Source organism: Arvicola amphibius, chromosome 12 (genome assembly GCF_903992535.2).
Source record: "Arvicola amphibius chromosome 12, mArvAmp1.2, whole genome shotgun sequence".
In the NCBI taxonomy this organism is placed as follows: domain Eukaryota; kingdom Metazoa; phylum Chordata; class Mammalia; order Rodentia; family Cricetidae; genus Arvicola; species Arvicola amphibius.
In genome coordinates, this window is record NC_052058.2 from 93,794,688 (window position 1) to 93,811,470 (window position 16,783).

The window sequence follows — 16,783 nt, forward strand, 5'->3', positions numbered from 1 at the left end:
GCGCCAAGCTGTGGGGTCTTTGCAGGAGATCTGGATGCACCCAGCTCTGCACCACACAGTCTGAAAGTACCAGATGCTCTGTGACTTCAAGACCTTTATGCCACCTTAATTGTTCTTTCCTCAGCTATCCTAGCCGTCATCAGAGAACATTTTGCTTAATTGCTCTTGTTTGAGGTATTTGAGACATAAGTGGGGGTATTTGAGACTTAAGTGAAGGTATTAACTTGTTCCATTCCAGAGGATCATTTGGGAAGAGAGTCTACATGAAGGATTGTCTCCATTTGGTTGCACTTGTCTTGATTGCCGTGTTTGATCTGGAAGGACCCAGGCCACTATGAGTGGCACCATTCCCTAGATAGGAGGTCCTGAACTGTGTAAGAATAGAGGGCTAGAGCTGAATGCAGGTTATAAGTGCATTCTCTCTCTTCTCTTGACTCTGAATGTGACTCTGTTCACATTCCATGTTCTCTGTCCCTTCCACTAATGTCCCCACATTTGTGAAACATAATCTGGAATTGTAGGTTGTAAATCCTTTTCTCCCCTAAGTTTTGTTCTCTATCAGGGTGTTTTGTCTCAGAATAGGAAACCAAATTAGAACACCATCATCTAAAAATACAATCTAGGGATGTAGCTAATGTGCTTGCCTATCAGGGGTGGAAGCTCCAAGTTCCCTCCTCAGCAATACATAAAATTGGACATGGTGGTATAGACTTGAAATCTCAGCACCCAAGAGTTAAAGCAGGGGGATCAGGAATTCAGGACCATCTTTGATTACAAAGTGACTTCCAGGATGACCTGGGCTACATGAGAATCTGCCACAAAACAAAACAAAAACAAAGGAATTATAATAAAAGCATAGTCCTACTGTACTGCCCACAAAATCTGGACTACTTTTATGGTATGTGTAACCAGGAAAAGAAGCTTGTGGCCTGCTTCCCGCCTGCTGTCCACAGCCCTGGCTCTGAGCCCTGGCATCCTTTATAGAGAGCAGTGTCCTTGAGATTCTGAGTTCCTTAAGGCGATGGGCACTTGAGACAGATTCTTGGGATTTTATTTGAATCCCTGCTCTCAGCTTTATTATTTTAAAAAACTTCAGAGTCACCTAATCTCTTTCTGTTTTTCTTTCCTCACTTGGATAAATGAAGATAATAATAATACACAACCTTACAGAAAAGCAGTGGAGATTAAACCGCTTATTATTTCTGAAGTTCACTTATTCTTGGTCCCATCTATGTTCTAGTTTCATCTCTGTTGCTGCGATAAAAATGCTTCAGTAAAAAAGCAACTTAGGGGATTTATTTCAGCTTTCAAACCCCAGGTATCAGTTCATCATTGCAGGGAAGTCAAGACAGGAGCTTTAAACAGATAGTCACGTCACTTCCACCTTTAAGAGCAGAGAAATGAACACATGCTTACTCGCTTGCCTCCTTGCTTGTGCTCAGATCGATTTTTCTACTCGGATACAGTCTAGGCCTCCAGACTAGGCAATGGTGACACTCAAAGTGGGCTGAGTCTTCCCACATCAGTTAACATTTATAATTAAGACAATCCCCACAGACAGGCCCATAGGCCAACCCCGTCCAGACAATTACAGAAGTCTCTTCCCAGGTAGTTCTAGGTTGTGTCACATTGAAATGTAAAGCTAACCATGGCATGTACTGGTCTGCTCCAAGGCTATTGCCTATTTCTTAGTTGTGTGCTCATTGTTTATCTGAATAAGATACTTAACACAAAACTATGATTAAAAAGCCTTGGGTACTCCACATAGACATTTTTGAAAATGGATATTTTAGAGCCCGGGGAAATGTGTTAGAACTCAGGCAGAAGAACCATTGACTAGGGAAACATCTGGATCCCCTGATGGAGGGGGCAGGGATCAACTGTGTCTCCAGGAACTCTCACACCTTGATAGAGTTTTAAAACCACTTAGGAAACATTCTTGGGGGGAAGGGGAAATTCCATCCAAGAGTGTTGAGAAACCCCATAATTAACTAGATTCAACAGGAATGAGTTGATATTACATATACTTTTGTTGTTAGTTCTTACTTAATGATTATAATGAAATTGTTCTCAATCCCTCTCATTGTCAGGCAGAACTTTGTGAAGGGTAGTTTATTTAATCAAGCTAAGAGGTGTTTAAAATGTCTTGGGCATCAAATTCTTAAACTCAAGGTGTGTGTGTGTGTGTGTGTGTGTGTGTGTGTGTGTGTGGTTTTCCCTTCCAAGAGATCATTACATATTGGGTGACAACTCTTTCATCCAGTATTATTCAGATGCAATAATTAGTGTCTTGTGCCATTAATCCCCATAGTTTCAATTCACAATGTATTTTTATTTCCTGAATTGAATTGCTGGAGTTGAAAAATGACCGTTTATTTTTAAATTCTTTGTTTCATATTTTTTAACTCAGTACTTGTTCCCTGATCTCACTATCTGACTTTTTTGATGAGTCTGTGATTTTATTAAACCATATTTATTTATTTCATGTGTGTAGATGCACACAAGCAGCACATGTGTTTAGGTCAAAGGACACCTATGGGAATTGGTTCTTCCCTTTTACCTTTTACCGTGTTGGTTCTGGGAATTACTTTCAGATTGTCAGTCTTGTCAGCAAGAATTCTCACCCGCTAAGCCATCTCACTGATCCCCATTATCTCGTTAATAGTATAAATTTAGGGGAGGGGGGTTTGAGCTGGGCTTTTAGGTAGTCCAGCTTTGAAATCTCTCTAGGGCTTCCTTGATCCCTTGATATTCTTAGCTCTACTTCCTGAAAGCTAGCATTGCAGATATGCATCACACCCAGGTCTGTGACATATTTTATTTTCATGCAATTGGGTTTTATATGAATCTCATATACTATGGAATTTTAAATTGTATTTCATGTGCTATGTGTATTGAATCATTTGCATACGTTAAAAATGTTGTGGTTAAATAAATTGCTCATTTTTTTTAGAACTAGCCGCAAGTACCCATGTTGATTGCAGCATTTTTAGCAAAATCTTCTTTGAGGAGTCTGCAGGGAAAATTTCCTGAAGGAATCTAGATACATTGGCAATATGTGGTGTTAGAATAGAAAAGAATGTTTCCTACCAGTGTGTTTCTTGAGCAACCGTATGTGTATGCTCTAATCTGGGTCTAATATGATGGAAAGGAGAGGGGACAGGAAGCAGACTATCCTGGGCCAGTGAGATAGCTCAGAAGACAGAGGTGTTTGCTTCCAAGTGTGAGGATCTGAGTTCTGTCCCCAAAACCTGCATGGCAGAAGGAGAGACAGATCCCATCAGGTTGTCCTCTGACCTTATATGCCCATATGAGTGCCATGGTACAAACATGACCAGACACACTCACACACACACATGCGCGTGCACACACACAAACACACAGAGAGACAGACAGACACACAGAGAGAGAGAGAGAGAAAGAAAGAGAGATAGAGAGAGAGAGAGAGAGAGAGAGAGAGAGAGAGAGAGAGAGAGAGAGAGAGAGATGTTTAAAAAAACAGGAAGAAAAACACCAGGCACTGCAGGCAAGTCCCAAAGAGGTGTGAAGTAGACTCTGGATGACCTGCTAGCATTACACTCCTGACTGATGTGACACACATGTCTAAAATGCTACATATGATTTTTAAACAGTTTACCATTAGTAGCAACTTGGGTCATATCAGAGTAGCACCTGACTTTGGTAATTGAGTATGAACCCACGCCTTACATGCGCAGGTCAGAGTCTCCAGGCTGTATGTAGTGAGGAGCAGACGGGCTGCGTTCCTGCAGCCCTGGCTCCTGCACGGCTAGCTTAAAACCCGAAATAACAACACACAAATTGTATTCTTTTAAACACTGCCTGGCCCATTAATTCCAACCTCTTACTCACGTCTTGACTAACCCATATCTAATAATCTGTGTAACACCACAAAGTGGTGCCTTACCGGGAAGTTTCTAGCTTACGTCCATCGTGGGCTGGAGCTTCATTGCGTCTGTCTCCCTGAGGAGAGGCATGGCAGTCTGTCTAACTTAAGAGAGGCGTGGCATCTGACTGAGCCATCTACCTCACTTCCTTCTTCCTGTTCTGTCTACTCCACCCACCTAAGGGCCGGTCTATCAGATGGGCCGGGCAGTTTCTTTATTAATTATCCAATGAAATCATCAGATAGATAGAAGACACACCTACATCATTTCCCCTTTTTCTGTTTAAACAAAAAGAAAAGCTTTCACTTTAACATAGTAAAATTACATATAACAAAACAGTTATCATGCAAAAATTACAGTTACAATATTTATATCTACTTTATCTTTTATCATAACAAAGGAAAACAACTATAACTATCTATTCTTCAGCTCCATCAAAGACTCCAGAAGAACACAATATTACCTAAGTAAATAAGAAATATGCAATTTCCATATAACTCTAGAAATGATAGAGACATCTCGCTGCCTAGACAGTCACCCAAAGTTCTTTTGTATTGTTGGGGCATCTATCTTCGGCCTATAGGCCCACAGTATCCAGCAGAGTTTCCCATGAAGCAGGAAATTTCAAAGACAGTTCAGTCACTATCTGCTGTGTCCTGCAGAATGTCTCGCAGACTCTTTCATGAATCAGGAATCCCGAAAGATCATCTCACTTTTAGGCAAGTTCAGCATTCCTCTCTCTGAGGGTTCTCTATGTCCAGTTTATGCAATAGTCCAGGCAAGAGCAGTTTCTTGCCCAAATGGCTATCAAACTCAATAAGGATCCTCATTGATGCCCATCTTCCTTTTGAAGTAGATTGGTGCTGCCAGGAGCAGACATGTCTCATTGTCATGAAAAGTCCTAAGTTATTAAAACAGTAAATGCCATATTTTGCAGTCTTTGAAAGATATGAAGTATGCCTATCTAAGTGAAATATATCTCTATATATCTAGAAAATCTAACATGACTACAAGTTTGACTATTATTGATGACTATCCATTAACAACCTATATACGTTATATTTTTAAATGAACTACACAATCACAATACATTAATCAGTATCAGAAATACACATACATATAACAAAATTTACCTTAAATTTAAATCACTAAAGCAAAATCCATATCAATGCAAATTATTCATCTCCATATCATATCCCCCTTTAAATGTAAAAAAAAAACATTTATAAACAATATTTGGGAACATGGGCGCAGTTATTTCTCTCCAAACTGCTTCCTGCTGAATGGGGGCGCTGTTAATCAGATCTTCATGGTATAATGTGTGCCAGGTTCATCTCAGTCATCAGTTGGGTGAAGTAATTTTCTGAAGTTGCTCACAGCAACCTTTCAGGAGGGCGTGGTCTATCATACCACATTGGGATAGAAGCAATCCACACGGTCTCATTTTCTGTAAAAACAAAAGAAACTCCTTTCCAAAGCATCATGTCCTTAGATCCAAATTGTAAAGTCAAGGTATTTTCAAAATGTCTATCTTGGATTAGTTCAGCAGCATCTATAAACAAATATCTTTTAGCAGCTATTGCTTCTTCCTCAGCATTTAAACAATTCAAAGAGAGCATAATAGCATACAGCATCAAGATTCTCTGTGTATTTTCCATCTTTGTACAGCTTTATTTTTACCTCTATTTCGTTTATTTTTACTTTTATTTTTTAAGACAGGTTCTCTGTATATCTTTGTCCTGGAATAACTCTGTTGACCAGGCTGTCCTTGAACTCACAGAGATCTACTTGCCTCTGCCTCCCCAGTGTTGGGATTAAAGGTGTGCTCTACAACACCTTGAACTCACAGAGATCTGTCTGTCTCTGCCTCCCAGGCACTGGGATTAAAGGTGCGTGCTACCACACCTCGAAGTCACAGAGGTCAATTTACCTTTGCCTCTCAAGTGTTGGGATTAAAGGTGTATATTACCACACCTAACTACTTTCTTTCTTCCTTTTTTACCCTAAGAACTTTAACCTTTAGCATGCATATATTTTTAACACACTATAAATCATTTAGAGGTTTTCTTTGTTTTTTAATCTCTCTTTACTTTATCTTTCTCTCTCTCTTTCTGACCACACAAGTCTTTAAATTACTGAGCAATATGGGTAGGATTCAAGCTGTGGCTTTGCCAGCTAGATCCATCCCATTCCTTAGCTTTCCAGGCTCATGGCAGAGGTACTTGCTAGAGCCATTTTTATTACCACAACTCTGTGGTGTTTCAAGGTACTTGCCAGCAAGCAAGCTGCAACAGTGTTAAACAACAATCAAAAGCTCCATAGTCAGGACCGCCTGCTTGAAAGAGAGTTTGCTCTGGCAGGATGGCCCAGAAAGCCGGCATTTTAAAACAGCGCAACTTTTTTCTTGCTACAGCTGAAAACCGAAAAACATGCATTCAGCTTTTCATCAACACCTTTTAAGTGTTTCGTGGCAGGACCTCTTAAAAGAGCTGCAGGGTTTTGCAGCTAAAGCTGAGTCAGGAAGCCTCTCTTAGATGAGAGCGCTTGCTTACCTTTAGCAAGCAAAGCCAAACCCGAGAAATAGCTGCTACCGAGAAAACATGCTTTACTCTATTCTTTCCCAAGCTTTCTCAAGCTTTCTGTGAATTCAGTTATCCACGTTGGGTGCCATTCTGTAGTGAAGGGGCAGTGGGCTGGCTTCCTGCTGCCCGGCTCCCGGCCACCTGCTAGCTTATGCCCCAAAATAACGACACACAAATTGTATTCTTTTAAATACTGCCTGGCCCATTATTTTCTGCCTCTTACTCACATCTTGATTAACCCATATCTAATAATCTGTGTAGCACCACAAAGTGGTGCCTTACCGGGAAGTTTCTAGCGTACATCCATCTTGGGCTGGAGCTTCATTGCGTCTCTCCCTGAGGAGAGGCATGGCGGTCTGTCTAACTTAGGAGAGAAGTGGCATCTGACTGAGCCATCTACCTCACTTCCTTCTTCCTGTTCTGTCTACTCCACCCACCTAAGGGCCGGTCTATCAGATGGGCCGGGCAGTTTCTTTATTAATTATCCAATGAAATCATCAGATAGATAGAAGACACACCTACAGCTGTACACTGAGGTTCAAAGTTTCTTGTGTACTAGAGCAAAGACTTGGACCACAGACACTTGAGAGCAGCAAAGATAGTTTATTAGAAGATGAAGGTACTCGTGAGAATGGAGCTAGGGCAGGTGAGACACTCTAAGAGGCTCAGCCAAGAGATGGTGAGCCCCGGTGAGCCATTTCCACCATACCAGCTTCTCCCATGTTTGTCTGAGCATGCTTCTCTCACATAGATGTGGCCCTGGTGGGGAGCATCCTCCAGTCTATGCCAACTGGCTTCTTTCATAGATAGGTTAACATAAGTGCCCTCCCTATTCGCCTGCCACACAGGCACTGCTTCCCTACCCTCACCTGACAAACCTTTAGGACACCCACCTTTCCCAGCTCTGAACTCGCCATAGTCCTTTTTTTGCTGGGTCCCGCTGGCTTTCAGCTTTCATTTACATGGCTTTGCCCAGCACCAGCCTTGTGTGGAACTGCTCCCCCTTGGTAAATACCTTAAGAGGTCTCCTTCTGCCCATTGCTTATCAGTCCCAAAGCCTTAGTTGCCCCTGTCACAAAGCAAAGCCAGGTGTGTCTCCATTCCCACTGGCTCCAGCCAATTCTCTCTCTGGCTTATTTCTCTGGTTCCCTCCATGCCCTGCCAGGGCTCCTCAAGGGGTCTTGCTAAAGGGACAATTCCCTTATTCCAGAAAAGCCCAGAGGCAGCTGTCCAACAGCATGTGGATACAGAGGTGCATCTTTCTCAGACTGGTGGCTGTGTTGAGTCATTTGCATGTATCATGGAGAGCGAGCCCAGACCCTGTTAGACCCTCTGGCCCCACTAGGTTGTAGAAATTTGGCATAGGCTCCAGACACATGCTAGAGAGACTATTTGGTAGTTTTGTGTCTGTGTTCCAGAGCTAAAAGAACAAAAACGAGCCCCATGCACATGCCCCTTAGTGTTTGGGTATGCGGATGTGAGTCTGTGATTTAAGAGTTTGGGATCCCAAGGCTGCCATCTCAAGAACTGCCTGCCTATCTACCTGCCTGCATGCTTGCATGCATACCTGCCTGCCTGCCTGCCTTTAATACTGGGTATGTGTGTATACTTGTGAGTGTGTGGCGGCCAGAGGCCAAAGCAGGGTGCCTTCTTTGATCCACCTTTGATTTCGAGGCAGGCCATCTCAGTGAACCTAGAGCTCATCAATTCAGCTAATCTGGCTGGTCAGCAAGGCCAAGGAGGCTCCTGTCTTCCCCTTCCCAGCAATGATATTCCAGATGTGAGGCACCGAGTCAGGATATTCTTCTATATGGGTTCTGGGGACTGAGCTCATGTCTTCATGCCATGGCAGGCACTTAATCGGTAAGTAGAGCATCTCTATGACCAAACGATTGCTGTCTTTATTTGGCGAGAAACTCACAACACCTTCTAAATTGCACTGTGGTACCTCATTTATGGGAGGATTTTTTCCTTAACCCCACTCTGTGGAGTTTATTACAGGATCTTCTTCAACTTACCCTCTGGAGTCCTTTGGCTACATCTGGGGTCTAGCCTGGTCTGTTCTTGACTCAACTTCTGGGTTTGCTCCTGAAGTTTTTCTTACTATGCATGATTTTCTCATCTCTAGACCTCATGCTGCAGCACCAACAGCCCTCCTCACGACTCTAGACAAACCTCTTACAAGATGACATGTCAAGATAGACAGTCCCTTACTTATTCTCACCTCCTACAGCCTCTGATTTTCAGACTCCAGCCAAGAGCAGAGTCAATCTGAGGACACTCACGAGTTCTGAGCTCCCGTCGACATGCTGATGTCTCGGCTGTGGTCTCAAGGTTAGAAGAACCTGGCCTCTCATAGGAATGATTTATTTTGTGCAGAAAAGTATGACAATTAAATCCGTTAAGGTGAATAACAGCCTTTTCTACCCAATTATACCTTTCTGTGAATGTTTGACAATTAAAGTGCTAAGCATAGGTTTTTGTTAATAAGTGATTCTGTTTAAAATTGGGTAGTTTAAAATAGTCAAAGCTAACTGTGCATCACAGTTATTTATGGAATTCATATTTAATCTATGCCCTGAATAATCTCAATGGGTCAAATGCTGTTCTCAACCCTAGGGAGGTCAGTGCTTATGGTTCCCACCTCAGAGGACAGAGACAGGAAGTACATACTTAAGTAATAAGAAAATAAATTAATGGACACATAAGTGGCTCCAAATTGAAAAAAAGAACATAATCCACAGGAAAGAGTATGAGATAGGAGTGACAGGCATTTAGCTTCCCAAAAACCCCAGAGTATCAGGCCACTAAAAGGCAATATGAATAATAAACAGGGGATTGCTCGGCAAGCATCAGGAAGACCAACACTGTAGAAAGAAGCGTCTGTAAGGATGGAGAAAGCTTGCAGCTCTATGGGAGCACAAGTCAGGACTATGGCCAGAAATTCAGACAGGTTTTACTGTGAACTTTCTTACTTGTTCAGTTCTTACCAGCATTGCACAGAGGGCCATGGGATTGGAGGTCTGAGTCTGATGGGCTCTTCTGTGCCCACCTTATTTTCTAGTCTCCTTAGGAAATTCCAAGTGGGCTTTTATTAATGTGGGAGTGGAATGTGTACTAAAGCCATCCAGGAGCTGAGAAGGTAGCACGTGGGGTAAGGACACTTGCTACACAAACCTGAGGAGATGAGTTCATATCTCCAGAACTCTGTAAAATCCGTATGCAGTAGCACGAGTGTCTACAATCACAGTGAAACCTACAAGGATTACTCATGGAGTGGATGTGCAATATGAGGGGCTCTGGAAAATCAAGAATGAATTTAGATTATTTTATCCTTCACTTCTGAGAGTAATGTCTTAACCGAAAGAGGCCAGCCGGGTGGCTCATGAGAAATGATGTTCTGACTATCAACTTGCACGGTCCGCATTGAGACACATGTTCAGCAATCAGGTGATAATGTTCAGAAGGTTGGTGGTTAACCAAGGTTGAGGTTAAGGCTACAAAATGGATCTGAGAGTCATCAGCATATAGATGACATTCTGCAGGGTGGTACCAAATCAAGTCCCTTGAGATGCGTGCCTGTGGATGCAAGGAGGGCCAAGGAAGAGCCCTGGGGAGCCTCTACATTAGGAAATTTGCAGAGATCAGGAAGAGCCAGCAAATATTCCTGTGGAAGGGTAGCTATGAAAATGAGTGAAGTGTCAGAGAACCTGAAGAAGAAAGGCAACGTTAAGAGAAGAAAGACAAAGTCCAGGGTTGACTTTTCTTGACAGCAAGCCTCTGTCTGTCTAACCATGGTGTCTTCTTACAGTGACTGGGAAGGGAAAGGTGGGAGAGCATGTGTAGAAGGCCTTTGTTTCTACTCTAGCTTCATTTCGGTTCTGGTTATGGAATACCCTGAGCAACAGCACTATAGGGAGAAGAGGGCTTATTTGGCTGACAGTTGCAGGTCACAATCCCTTATTTTGTGGTAGCTAAGGTACGAGCTCCAGAAGTTAGTCATATCACATCCACCGTCAAGAGCAAAATAAATAAATATCTAATAACAGCACATTCACCTTTGCTTCCTCGTTGACATGCAGCTTTCTCAACTCTCCCCACCTCAATCAGTAATCAAGGCAGTTCCTCACAAATCAGCCCACAGGTGAGCTTAGCCTAGACAGTTCTTCACTATGACTCTCTTCCTAGGCAGTTAGAGTTTGTGTCTTCATTAGGGTTTTCATGCCATGAAGAGAAACCCCCACTGTGACACACTTCCTCCAACAAGGCCACACCTCCTAATAGGGCCACACGCTATGGTGTAGTAATGGGGCTGTGGGCAGGCCTGCTTTTCATCCTGCCCGGATCCCACTCGGCTAGCTTTACACACAAAATAACAACACACAAATTGTATTATTTTAAACACTGCCTGGCCTGTTACTCACATCTTGACTAACCCATATCTAATAATCTTTGTAACACCACGAGTGGTGTCTTACCGGGGAAGATTCTAGCATACGTCCATCTTGGGCTGGAGCTTCATTGCATCTCTCTCTGAGGAGAGGCACGGCGGTCTGTCTAACTTAGGAGAGGCGTGGCATCTGACTGAGCCCTCTACCTCACTTCCTTTTTCCTGTTCTGTCTACTCCACCCACCTAAGGACTGGCCAAGGCAGTTTCTTTATTAAAACAGAAGACCTTCCCACATCACTATGGGAGCCATTTTCTTTCAAACCACCATAAGTTGTGTCAGGGTAACATTTAGTTAGTAACATCTAGTGTCTTCCTCTGTTTCTCGCTTTCATATTTTTTGAAAGAGGGTCTCTCCTGAACTCGGGGCTCAGTAATTTGGCTAGATACCCTGGCAGTAAGATCTGTGGCTGCTCCTTCTGCACACCAACAGCTCCGAGATTCTAGGCATACCTTCATGCCAGGCTGGCATTTATATGGGTAGGGGGCATCTGAATTGTGAGGTTGCTTAGGTGTTGGTCCTCAGGAGTAATCTACATTTCTGGAAGCAGGATTCCTCACAGCTTCTGGAAATTTCCCGTCTGTCTAAGCTGGCTGGCAAATGAACTCTAAGAATTCTCTTTTCTCTAACACTGCAGAAGTGGAGTTGCATGCCCTCAATTGCACCTGGCCTCTTTTATGGTCCAAACTCAGGTCCTTGTGTTTGGATAACAATTCTTTCACTGACTGAGCCATCACCCTGGCCCTTAGTGGCTCCTTTGAGAAGTTTATCTGAAATAAGAGTGGATGTGGTAGGTCAGACATGGAGCTATAACACAGAATCAGCCCTTTTAACATGTGGGGTGAGCTAGTGGGGGAGGTGATACAGTGGAAAGGTCAGAGGTGATGGCATAGAGTCCTTAACACAGATGTAGATGTGAGATATGCAAGCAGGCAGAAAGAATGGAACCAGGCCAGAAACACAGCTTTTTAAAAAGTCAAATGCCTAAAATATACCTCAGGAAATCTTAATTCTCTAAGTCTATGACGGAAACCAAACACCTGTATCTTTTAAAACTGCCTGTGTTTCAGATGCATAGCCAAGATTGAGAGCCATAAATAACAGCTTTGCTTCAGAACATTTTCTGTTGCTATAACAAGATACCTGGAGCTATATAACTTTTTAAAGTCAAGACATTTATGAAGCTCAAAAGTCTGGAGGATAAAATCCATTAAGCATGGGGCTGACATGCAATGAGGGTTCATGTCTGGGTCATAATATATGAAAAAGGAGAAAAAGAACCAGCCAAGTACAGAAGGACCAGATAGGAAGCAAGGGACCAGGGAGGAGGCAGACATCCTGAAGACCTGGCTTAAATACCTGGGTTTCTCATCATCACACTGGGGGCCAGGCATCTCTCACATGAACCAAGAGACACACTGGGAAGGCTTTTAGAGTGATGGTTCAAGCAATGAAACGGCTTAGATAGGTGCTCCCTTTTGTACCTATTTTCCTTCATCCCTGGATGCAGTAAACTTGCCCTGAGCCCTCAAACCTATATTCAGAACCTACTTCTATGCATACCCAGAGCCAGTAAGTCTGAGACACTGCGGACTTCTTGTATTCAAGAACACCATGAGCCAGGCACCATGGGCATATCTGTAAATCCCAGGAGGCTAGCCTGAGCTACATAGGGAACATTCTCTCAAGTAACTTAAATAAACCAATAAATAGTTAAATAAGTGTATTTTCTTTTAGAATATTGTGTGTGTGTGTGTGTGTGTGAGAGAGAGAGAGAGAGAGAGAGAGAGAGAGAGAGAGAGAGAGAGAGAGAGACAGTATGTGTGTGTATGCTGACATGCATGTGCCACAGTGTGTATGGGGAGGTCAGAAAATGAACTCCGTGTCCCTCCTCACCTTCCATTCTTTTACTTTAAGACAGACATGTTTGTTGAGAGAGGTTCCTGTCCCACCCATCAGTCCCTAAAAGAGACACAGAGACGTATTTTAATTATAAACTGGTTGGCCTGTTAGCTCAGACTTTTTTATTAGCTAATTCTTACATCTTACATTAACCCATAATTCTTGTCTGTATTAGCCTCATGGCTGGGTACCTTTCTCAGTGAGGCATTGTTATCTTGCTTCCTCTGCATCTGGGTAATGACTGAAGACTGAGCCTTTCCTCTTCCCAGAATTCTCCTGTTCTGGTTGCCCTGCCTATACTTCCTTCCTGGCTATTGGCCAATCAGCGTTTTATTGACAAGTGACAAATCTTTACAGGGTACAAGACCACTGTCCCACAAGCACATGTTTAACAAGAAAGCTGGCCTGCAAATTTCCGGGGGGTTTTCTGCTTCTTCTTTTGCCATAGGAATGCTGAGATTACAGACATACGTACATGATTGGGTCTGTTTTTACATGATTTCTGGAAATTTGAAATTGGATGTTTGCACTTTACATAGCAAGTGCTTAACCTTCTGAGTCTTCTCTTCAGGCCACTAGCATGCTTTTAAGTGTCTTATGCCTGTGTATATCCCTAAGTTTTGTTTGAGCTTCTTGATGATGAGGAGGAAAAGCCCACTTCTGGTTTTCTGTAAGTAGTGACCCTGTTCTTCCTCCCACTTTCATTCCTACACTCTCCTAAGCAATAAAAAACTAAAGAGTTTTCAAGCAGCTGCCAGTGGCCGTCTCAGTAAAAACCCACTATTGTTTCCTTTTCATCTTTAAGTTCTGTGACAATATGCTGACAGGTGACATCACACATCTCTTCTTGAGGTATATGGTGTGTATCTATCGCCTGATTAATTTGCATCCAACTGTGAGTCACCTAGCAACAGCACTAAAGTGGGTTTAGAGATAAAAGCTTCTTTTGGGTAAAGAGACTTCTAATTAGGGGAAAAAAATCATATTGTATGTGAGTATGTAACTTTGCATTAGCTGTTTTCTGACTATAGAAGTGTTGAAGTCACATTATGAGAAACTCTAGAGGAAATAAATGATGATTACAGTCTTCCTCCCATAGCCACACAGTCTGTGTTCGTGGAGTCGGCCAATGAAAGGCTGATGCACTGAAAATTCTCCATCCCTGTTGAACACGCACAGATGTTTGCCTCAGACTCCTCCTGAAGCGATACGGTATAGTAACAATTTACAAGGTGCTTCCTACTATACTGGCTATTGCAAGTGGTCTAGACATGACTGAAAATATGAGAGGGACCAGAAGATGGTTCAGTAAGTAAAGTGTTTGCTGTACAAGCTTGGGGACCTGAGTTTGGATCCCCAGAACCAACGTAATAAACTAGGCCTGGCAGTGTGGATGTGTAGACTCAGTGCTGGGGATGTGGAGGCAGATCCCTGGGGCTTCCTGGCCAATCTAACTGAGTCAGTGGACTCCATGTTAAGTTGGAGACCATGTCTCAAAAATGAATGGAGAGCAATAATGGAAGAAACCATATGCTGATGACTAGACTCCAAATACAAGTGCATGTGCATGCACACATGTACATACCCACAGGAACACACACTTGAAAGAACATGTATAGGCTATATGTGCTTCCATGTCATTTGAAATAAGACTCCAGCATCTGTAACTTTTGGTATCCCCAGGGTTTTCTGGGACCATTCCCTATTTACCAGTTAGTTACTTTTCTATCACTTGCTAGAGTAGCTTAACCTAAAGTAAGTTAGGAAAGCAATGGTTAATTCTGGCTAAAGTTCCAGAGGGTTGCTTATATTCCAGCATGGCGGGGGGTGTGGCAGCCGCAGCATGAGGCTGGCTTCATGGTCACATGCAACTACATTTTATCCTCATGTAAGAAGCACACAGACAGACAGACAGACAGAACAGAGAGTAGGGCCAGTCTTTAAAACCTCCATACTTGACCCCAGTGACATACTTCCTTCAGCAAAACTGTCTCCTAAATGTTCCCTAATTTTTTCAAACAGAGCTTCAAACTAGACACCAATTGTTCAAGCATATGAGCCTCTGAGGAATATTCCATATTATTTTATCAACACCATTGTATATTGATAGGCAACTGTAAACCAACCAGAACTGGCTTGCTTTTGACACATTGCCACAGGCCTAGTCTTCTCTTGTGATCACTGTATTTTATTGTTCAAAAAATTCGTGAGATATTGTTCACAGCACACCTTTGAGACACAATGATAGAAAACTTGGACTCCAGATGGATGAATCTGTAAAGTGCCTGTCTTTCAAGCGTGAGGACTTGAGTTTGATACCAGAACCCAAGTAAAAGATTTGGATGTGGTGGCGTGAGTTTGAACTTTTTGCAGTGGGAGGATAGATACAAGAGAATCTTTGAGGCTTACTGGGCAGCCTTGCCTAATCAGTGAAATCCAGGTCAGTGAGAAACTACGTTTCAAAGATGGGCAATGCGTGCGGAGTACCTGCAGTCGAAGAATAACAACTGCGGTGGTCCTGTGTCCTACGGACATGTTCACACAAGCACACACACATGCATGTTTACACATGCATCTACACACATACACACACAGCAGGGGTGGGAGGGTCAGTCAGTGGTCTGCTGAAATTAGTTCAGAGATCTAAATGCTTACAGGAACTTCACAGTGCTGACAATTCTTATTTCCTTGAAGAGAGGCTATTTAGAGCCGTTCAATGAGAAATCATAGCAGCTCCACTTAGTTCCAGCCTTGAGCAATGGGAAGAAAGGTCATGCAATAGAATTTCTAGAGGAAAAACTGTACCCAGGCATGGAATGCAGCCTGTCAGGATGCTGCAGCCATCTTGAGGCCTGTGGTTCTCTGGCCTAGGGCCTATCTCATGCAGACTTTTGACATCTGATGACCAGCAAAGCACCCAGTCAACATTACCAGGGAAAGAGTCATACTTCTTTGATCTCAGTAGACAGACCCACCAACTGCATGATTTGGAACACTCTTTTGGTTTATTTAATTGTCATAATTACCTCAAACATGATATTAAACTCTAGCCTGTAAGCTATCACACACACACACACACATGCAAGCATGTATCTGTACATACAAACACACACATCTGTACACACATGAAAGCATATATACATTCATATCCACAGATTTTCTTTAAGTCCATCCCAAGATGAGTTGCAGCTTAGATTTCCTCCCTTCTCTCTCTAGCTCCTCCCCTATGTTAATCCCACCCCAGTCTTCAGCCCTTTCCCTGTCTTTTTCGAGCATTTATAGATCTGAATTTTGTGAAGGGGTGCAGTTACAGAAGACCACAAAACATTTTCATTGTCCTTGAAGCACTCACAGGCTGGGGGGGGGGGAATGTATAACAATTAGAATAATAAAGCTAGTGCACATTAAAATTAAAGACATAAAAATGTGCACGCAAGGCTCATCATATCATCAGGAAAGACATGATAACTGGATTCTTCAAGACTATGAGGCAGTAAGAAAGCACTGTCTGAATATTCTTGCCATTATTCTGGGGAGTGGTCAGAGGGACAGCTGAAATAGTCTCCTCCTCGAGCAGGAAACTCTGAAGCAGCCTCAAGTAGGCATTGGTACAGGTATGGTTGCTTGGGGTGCCTGTGGCTAGGCAGGTGGTCAAAAGGCGTGTCTTCCTGCTCTGTGTGGGTGCAGCACTGCCATCCACCCAAAATACACAGAGCTAGCCTTGCTTCTTCTCAAAACTGAGAGTGGTCTAGTCAAATTTCTAATCAGTCGTCTTAGTTAGGGTTCCTATTGCTATGAAGAAATACCATGACAATGGAAACTCTTATAAAGGAAAACATTTAATTGAGGTGGCTTACGTTTTCAGAGATCCAGTCCAATATCATCATAGCGGGACATGGCAGCATGTAGGTAGGCATTGTGCTGGGGAAGGAGCCGAAATCCTAC

The 16,783-nt window shown here is 42.9% G+C and overlaps 1 protein-coding gene across 1 annotated transcript in view; it reads left to right on the plus strand.

Moving 5' to 3' along the window:
- Nckap5 (NCK associated protein 5) overlaps positions 1-16,783 on the plus strand; it is a 799,776-nt gene that overhangs the window by 471,093 nt on the left and 311,900 nt on the right. The gene's annotated exons all lie outside the window — the stretch shown is intronic.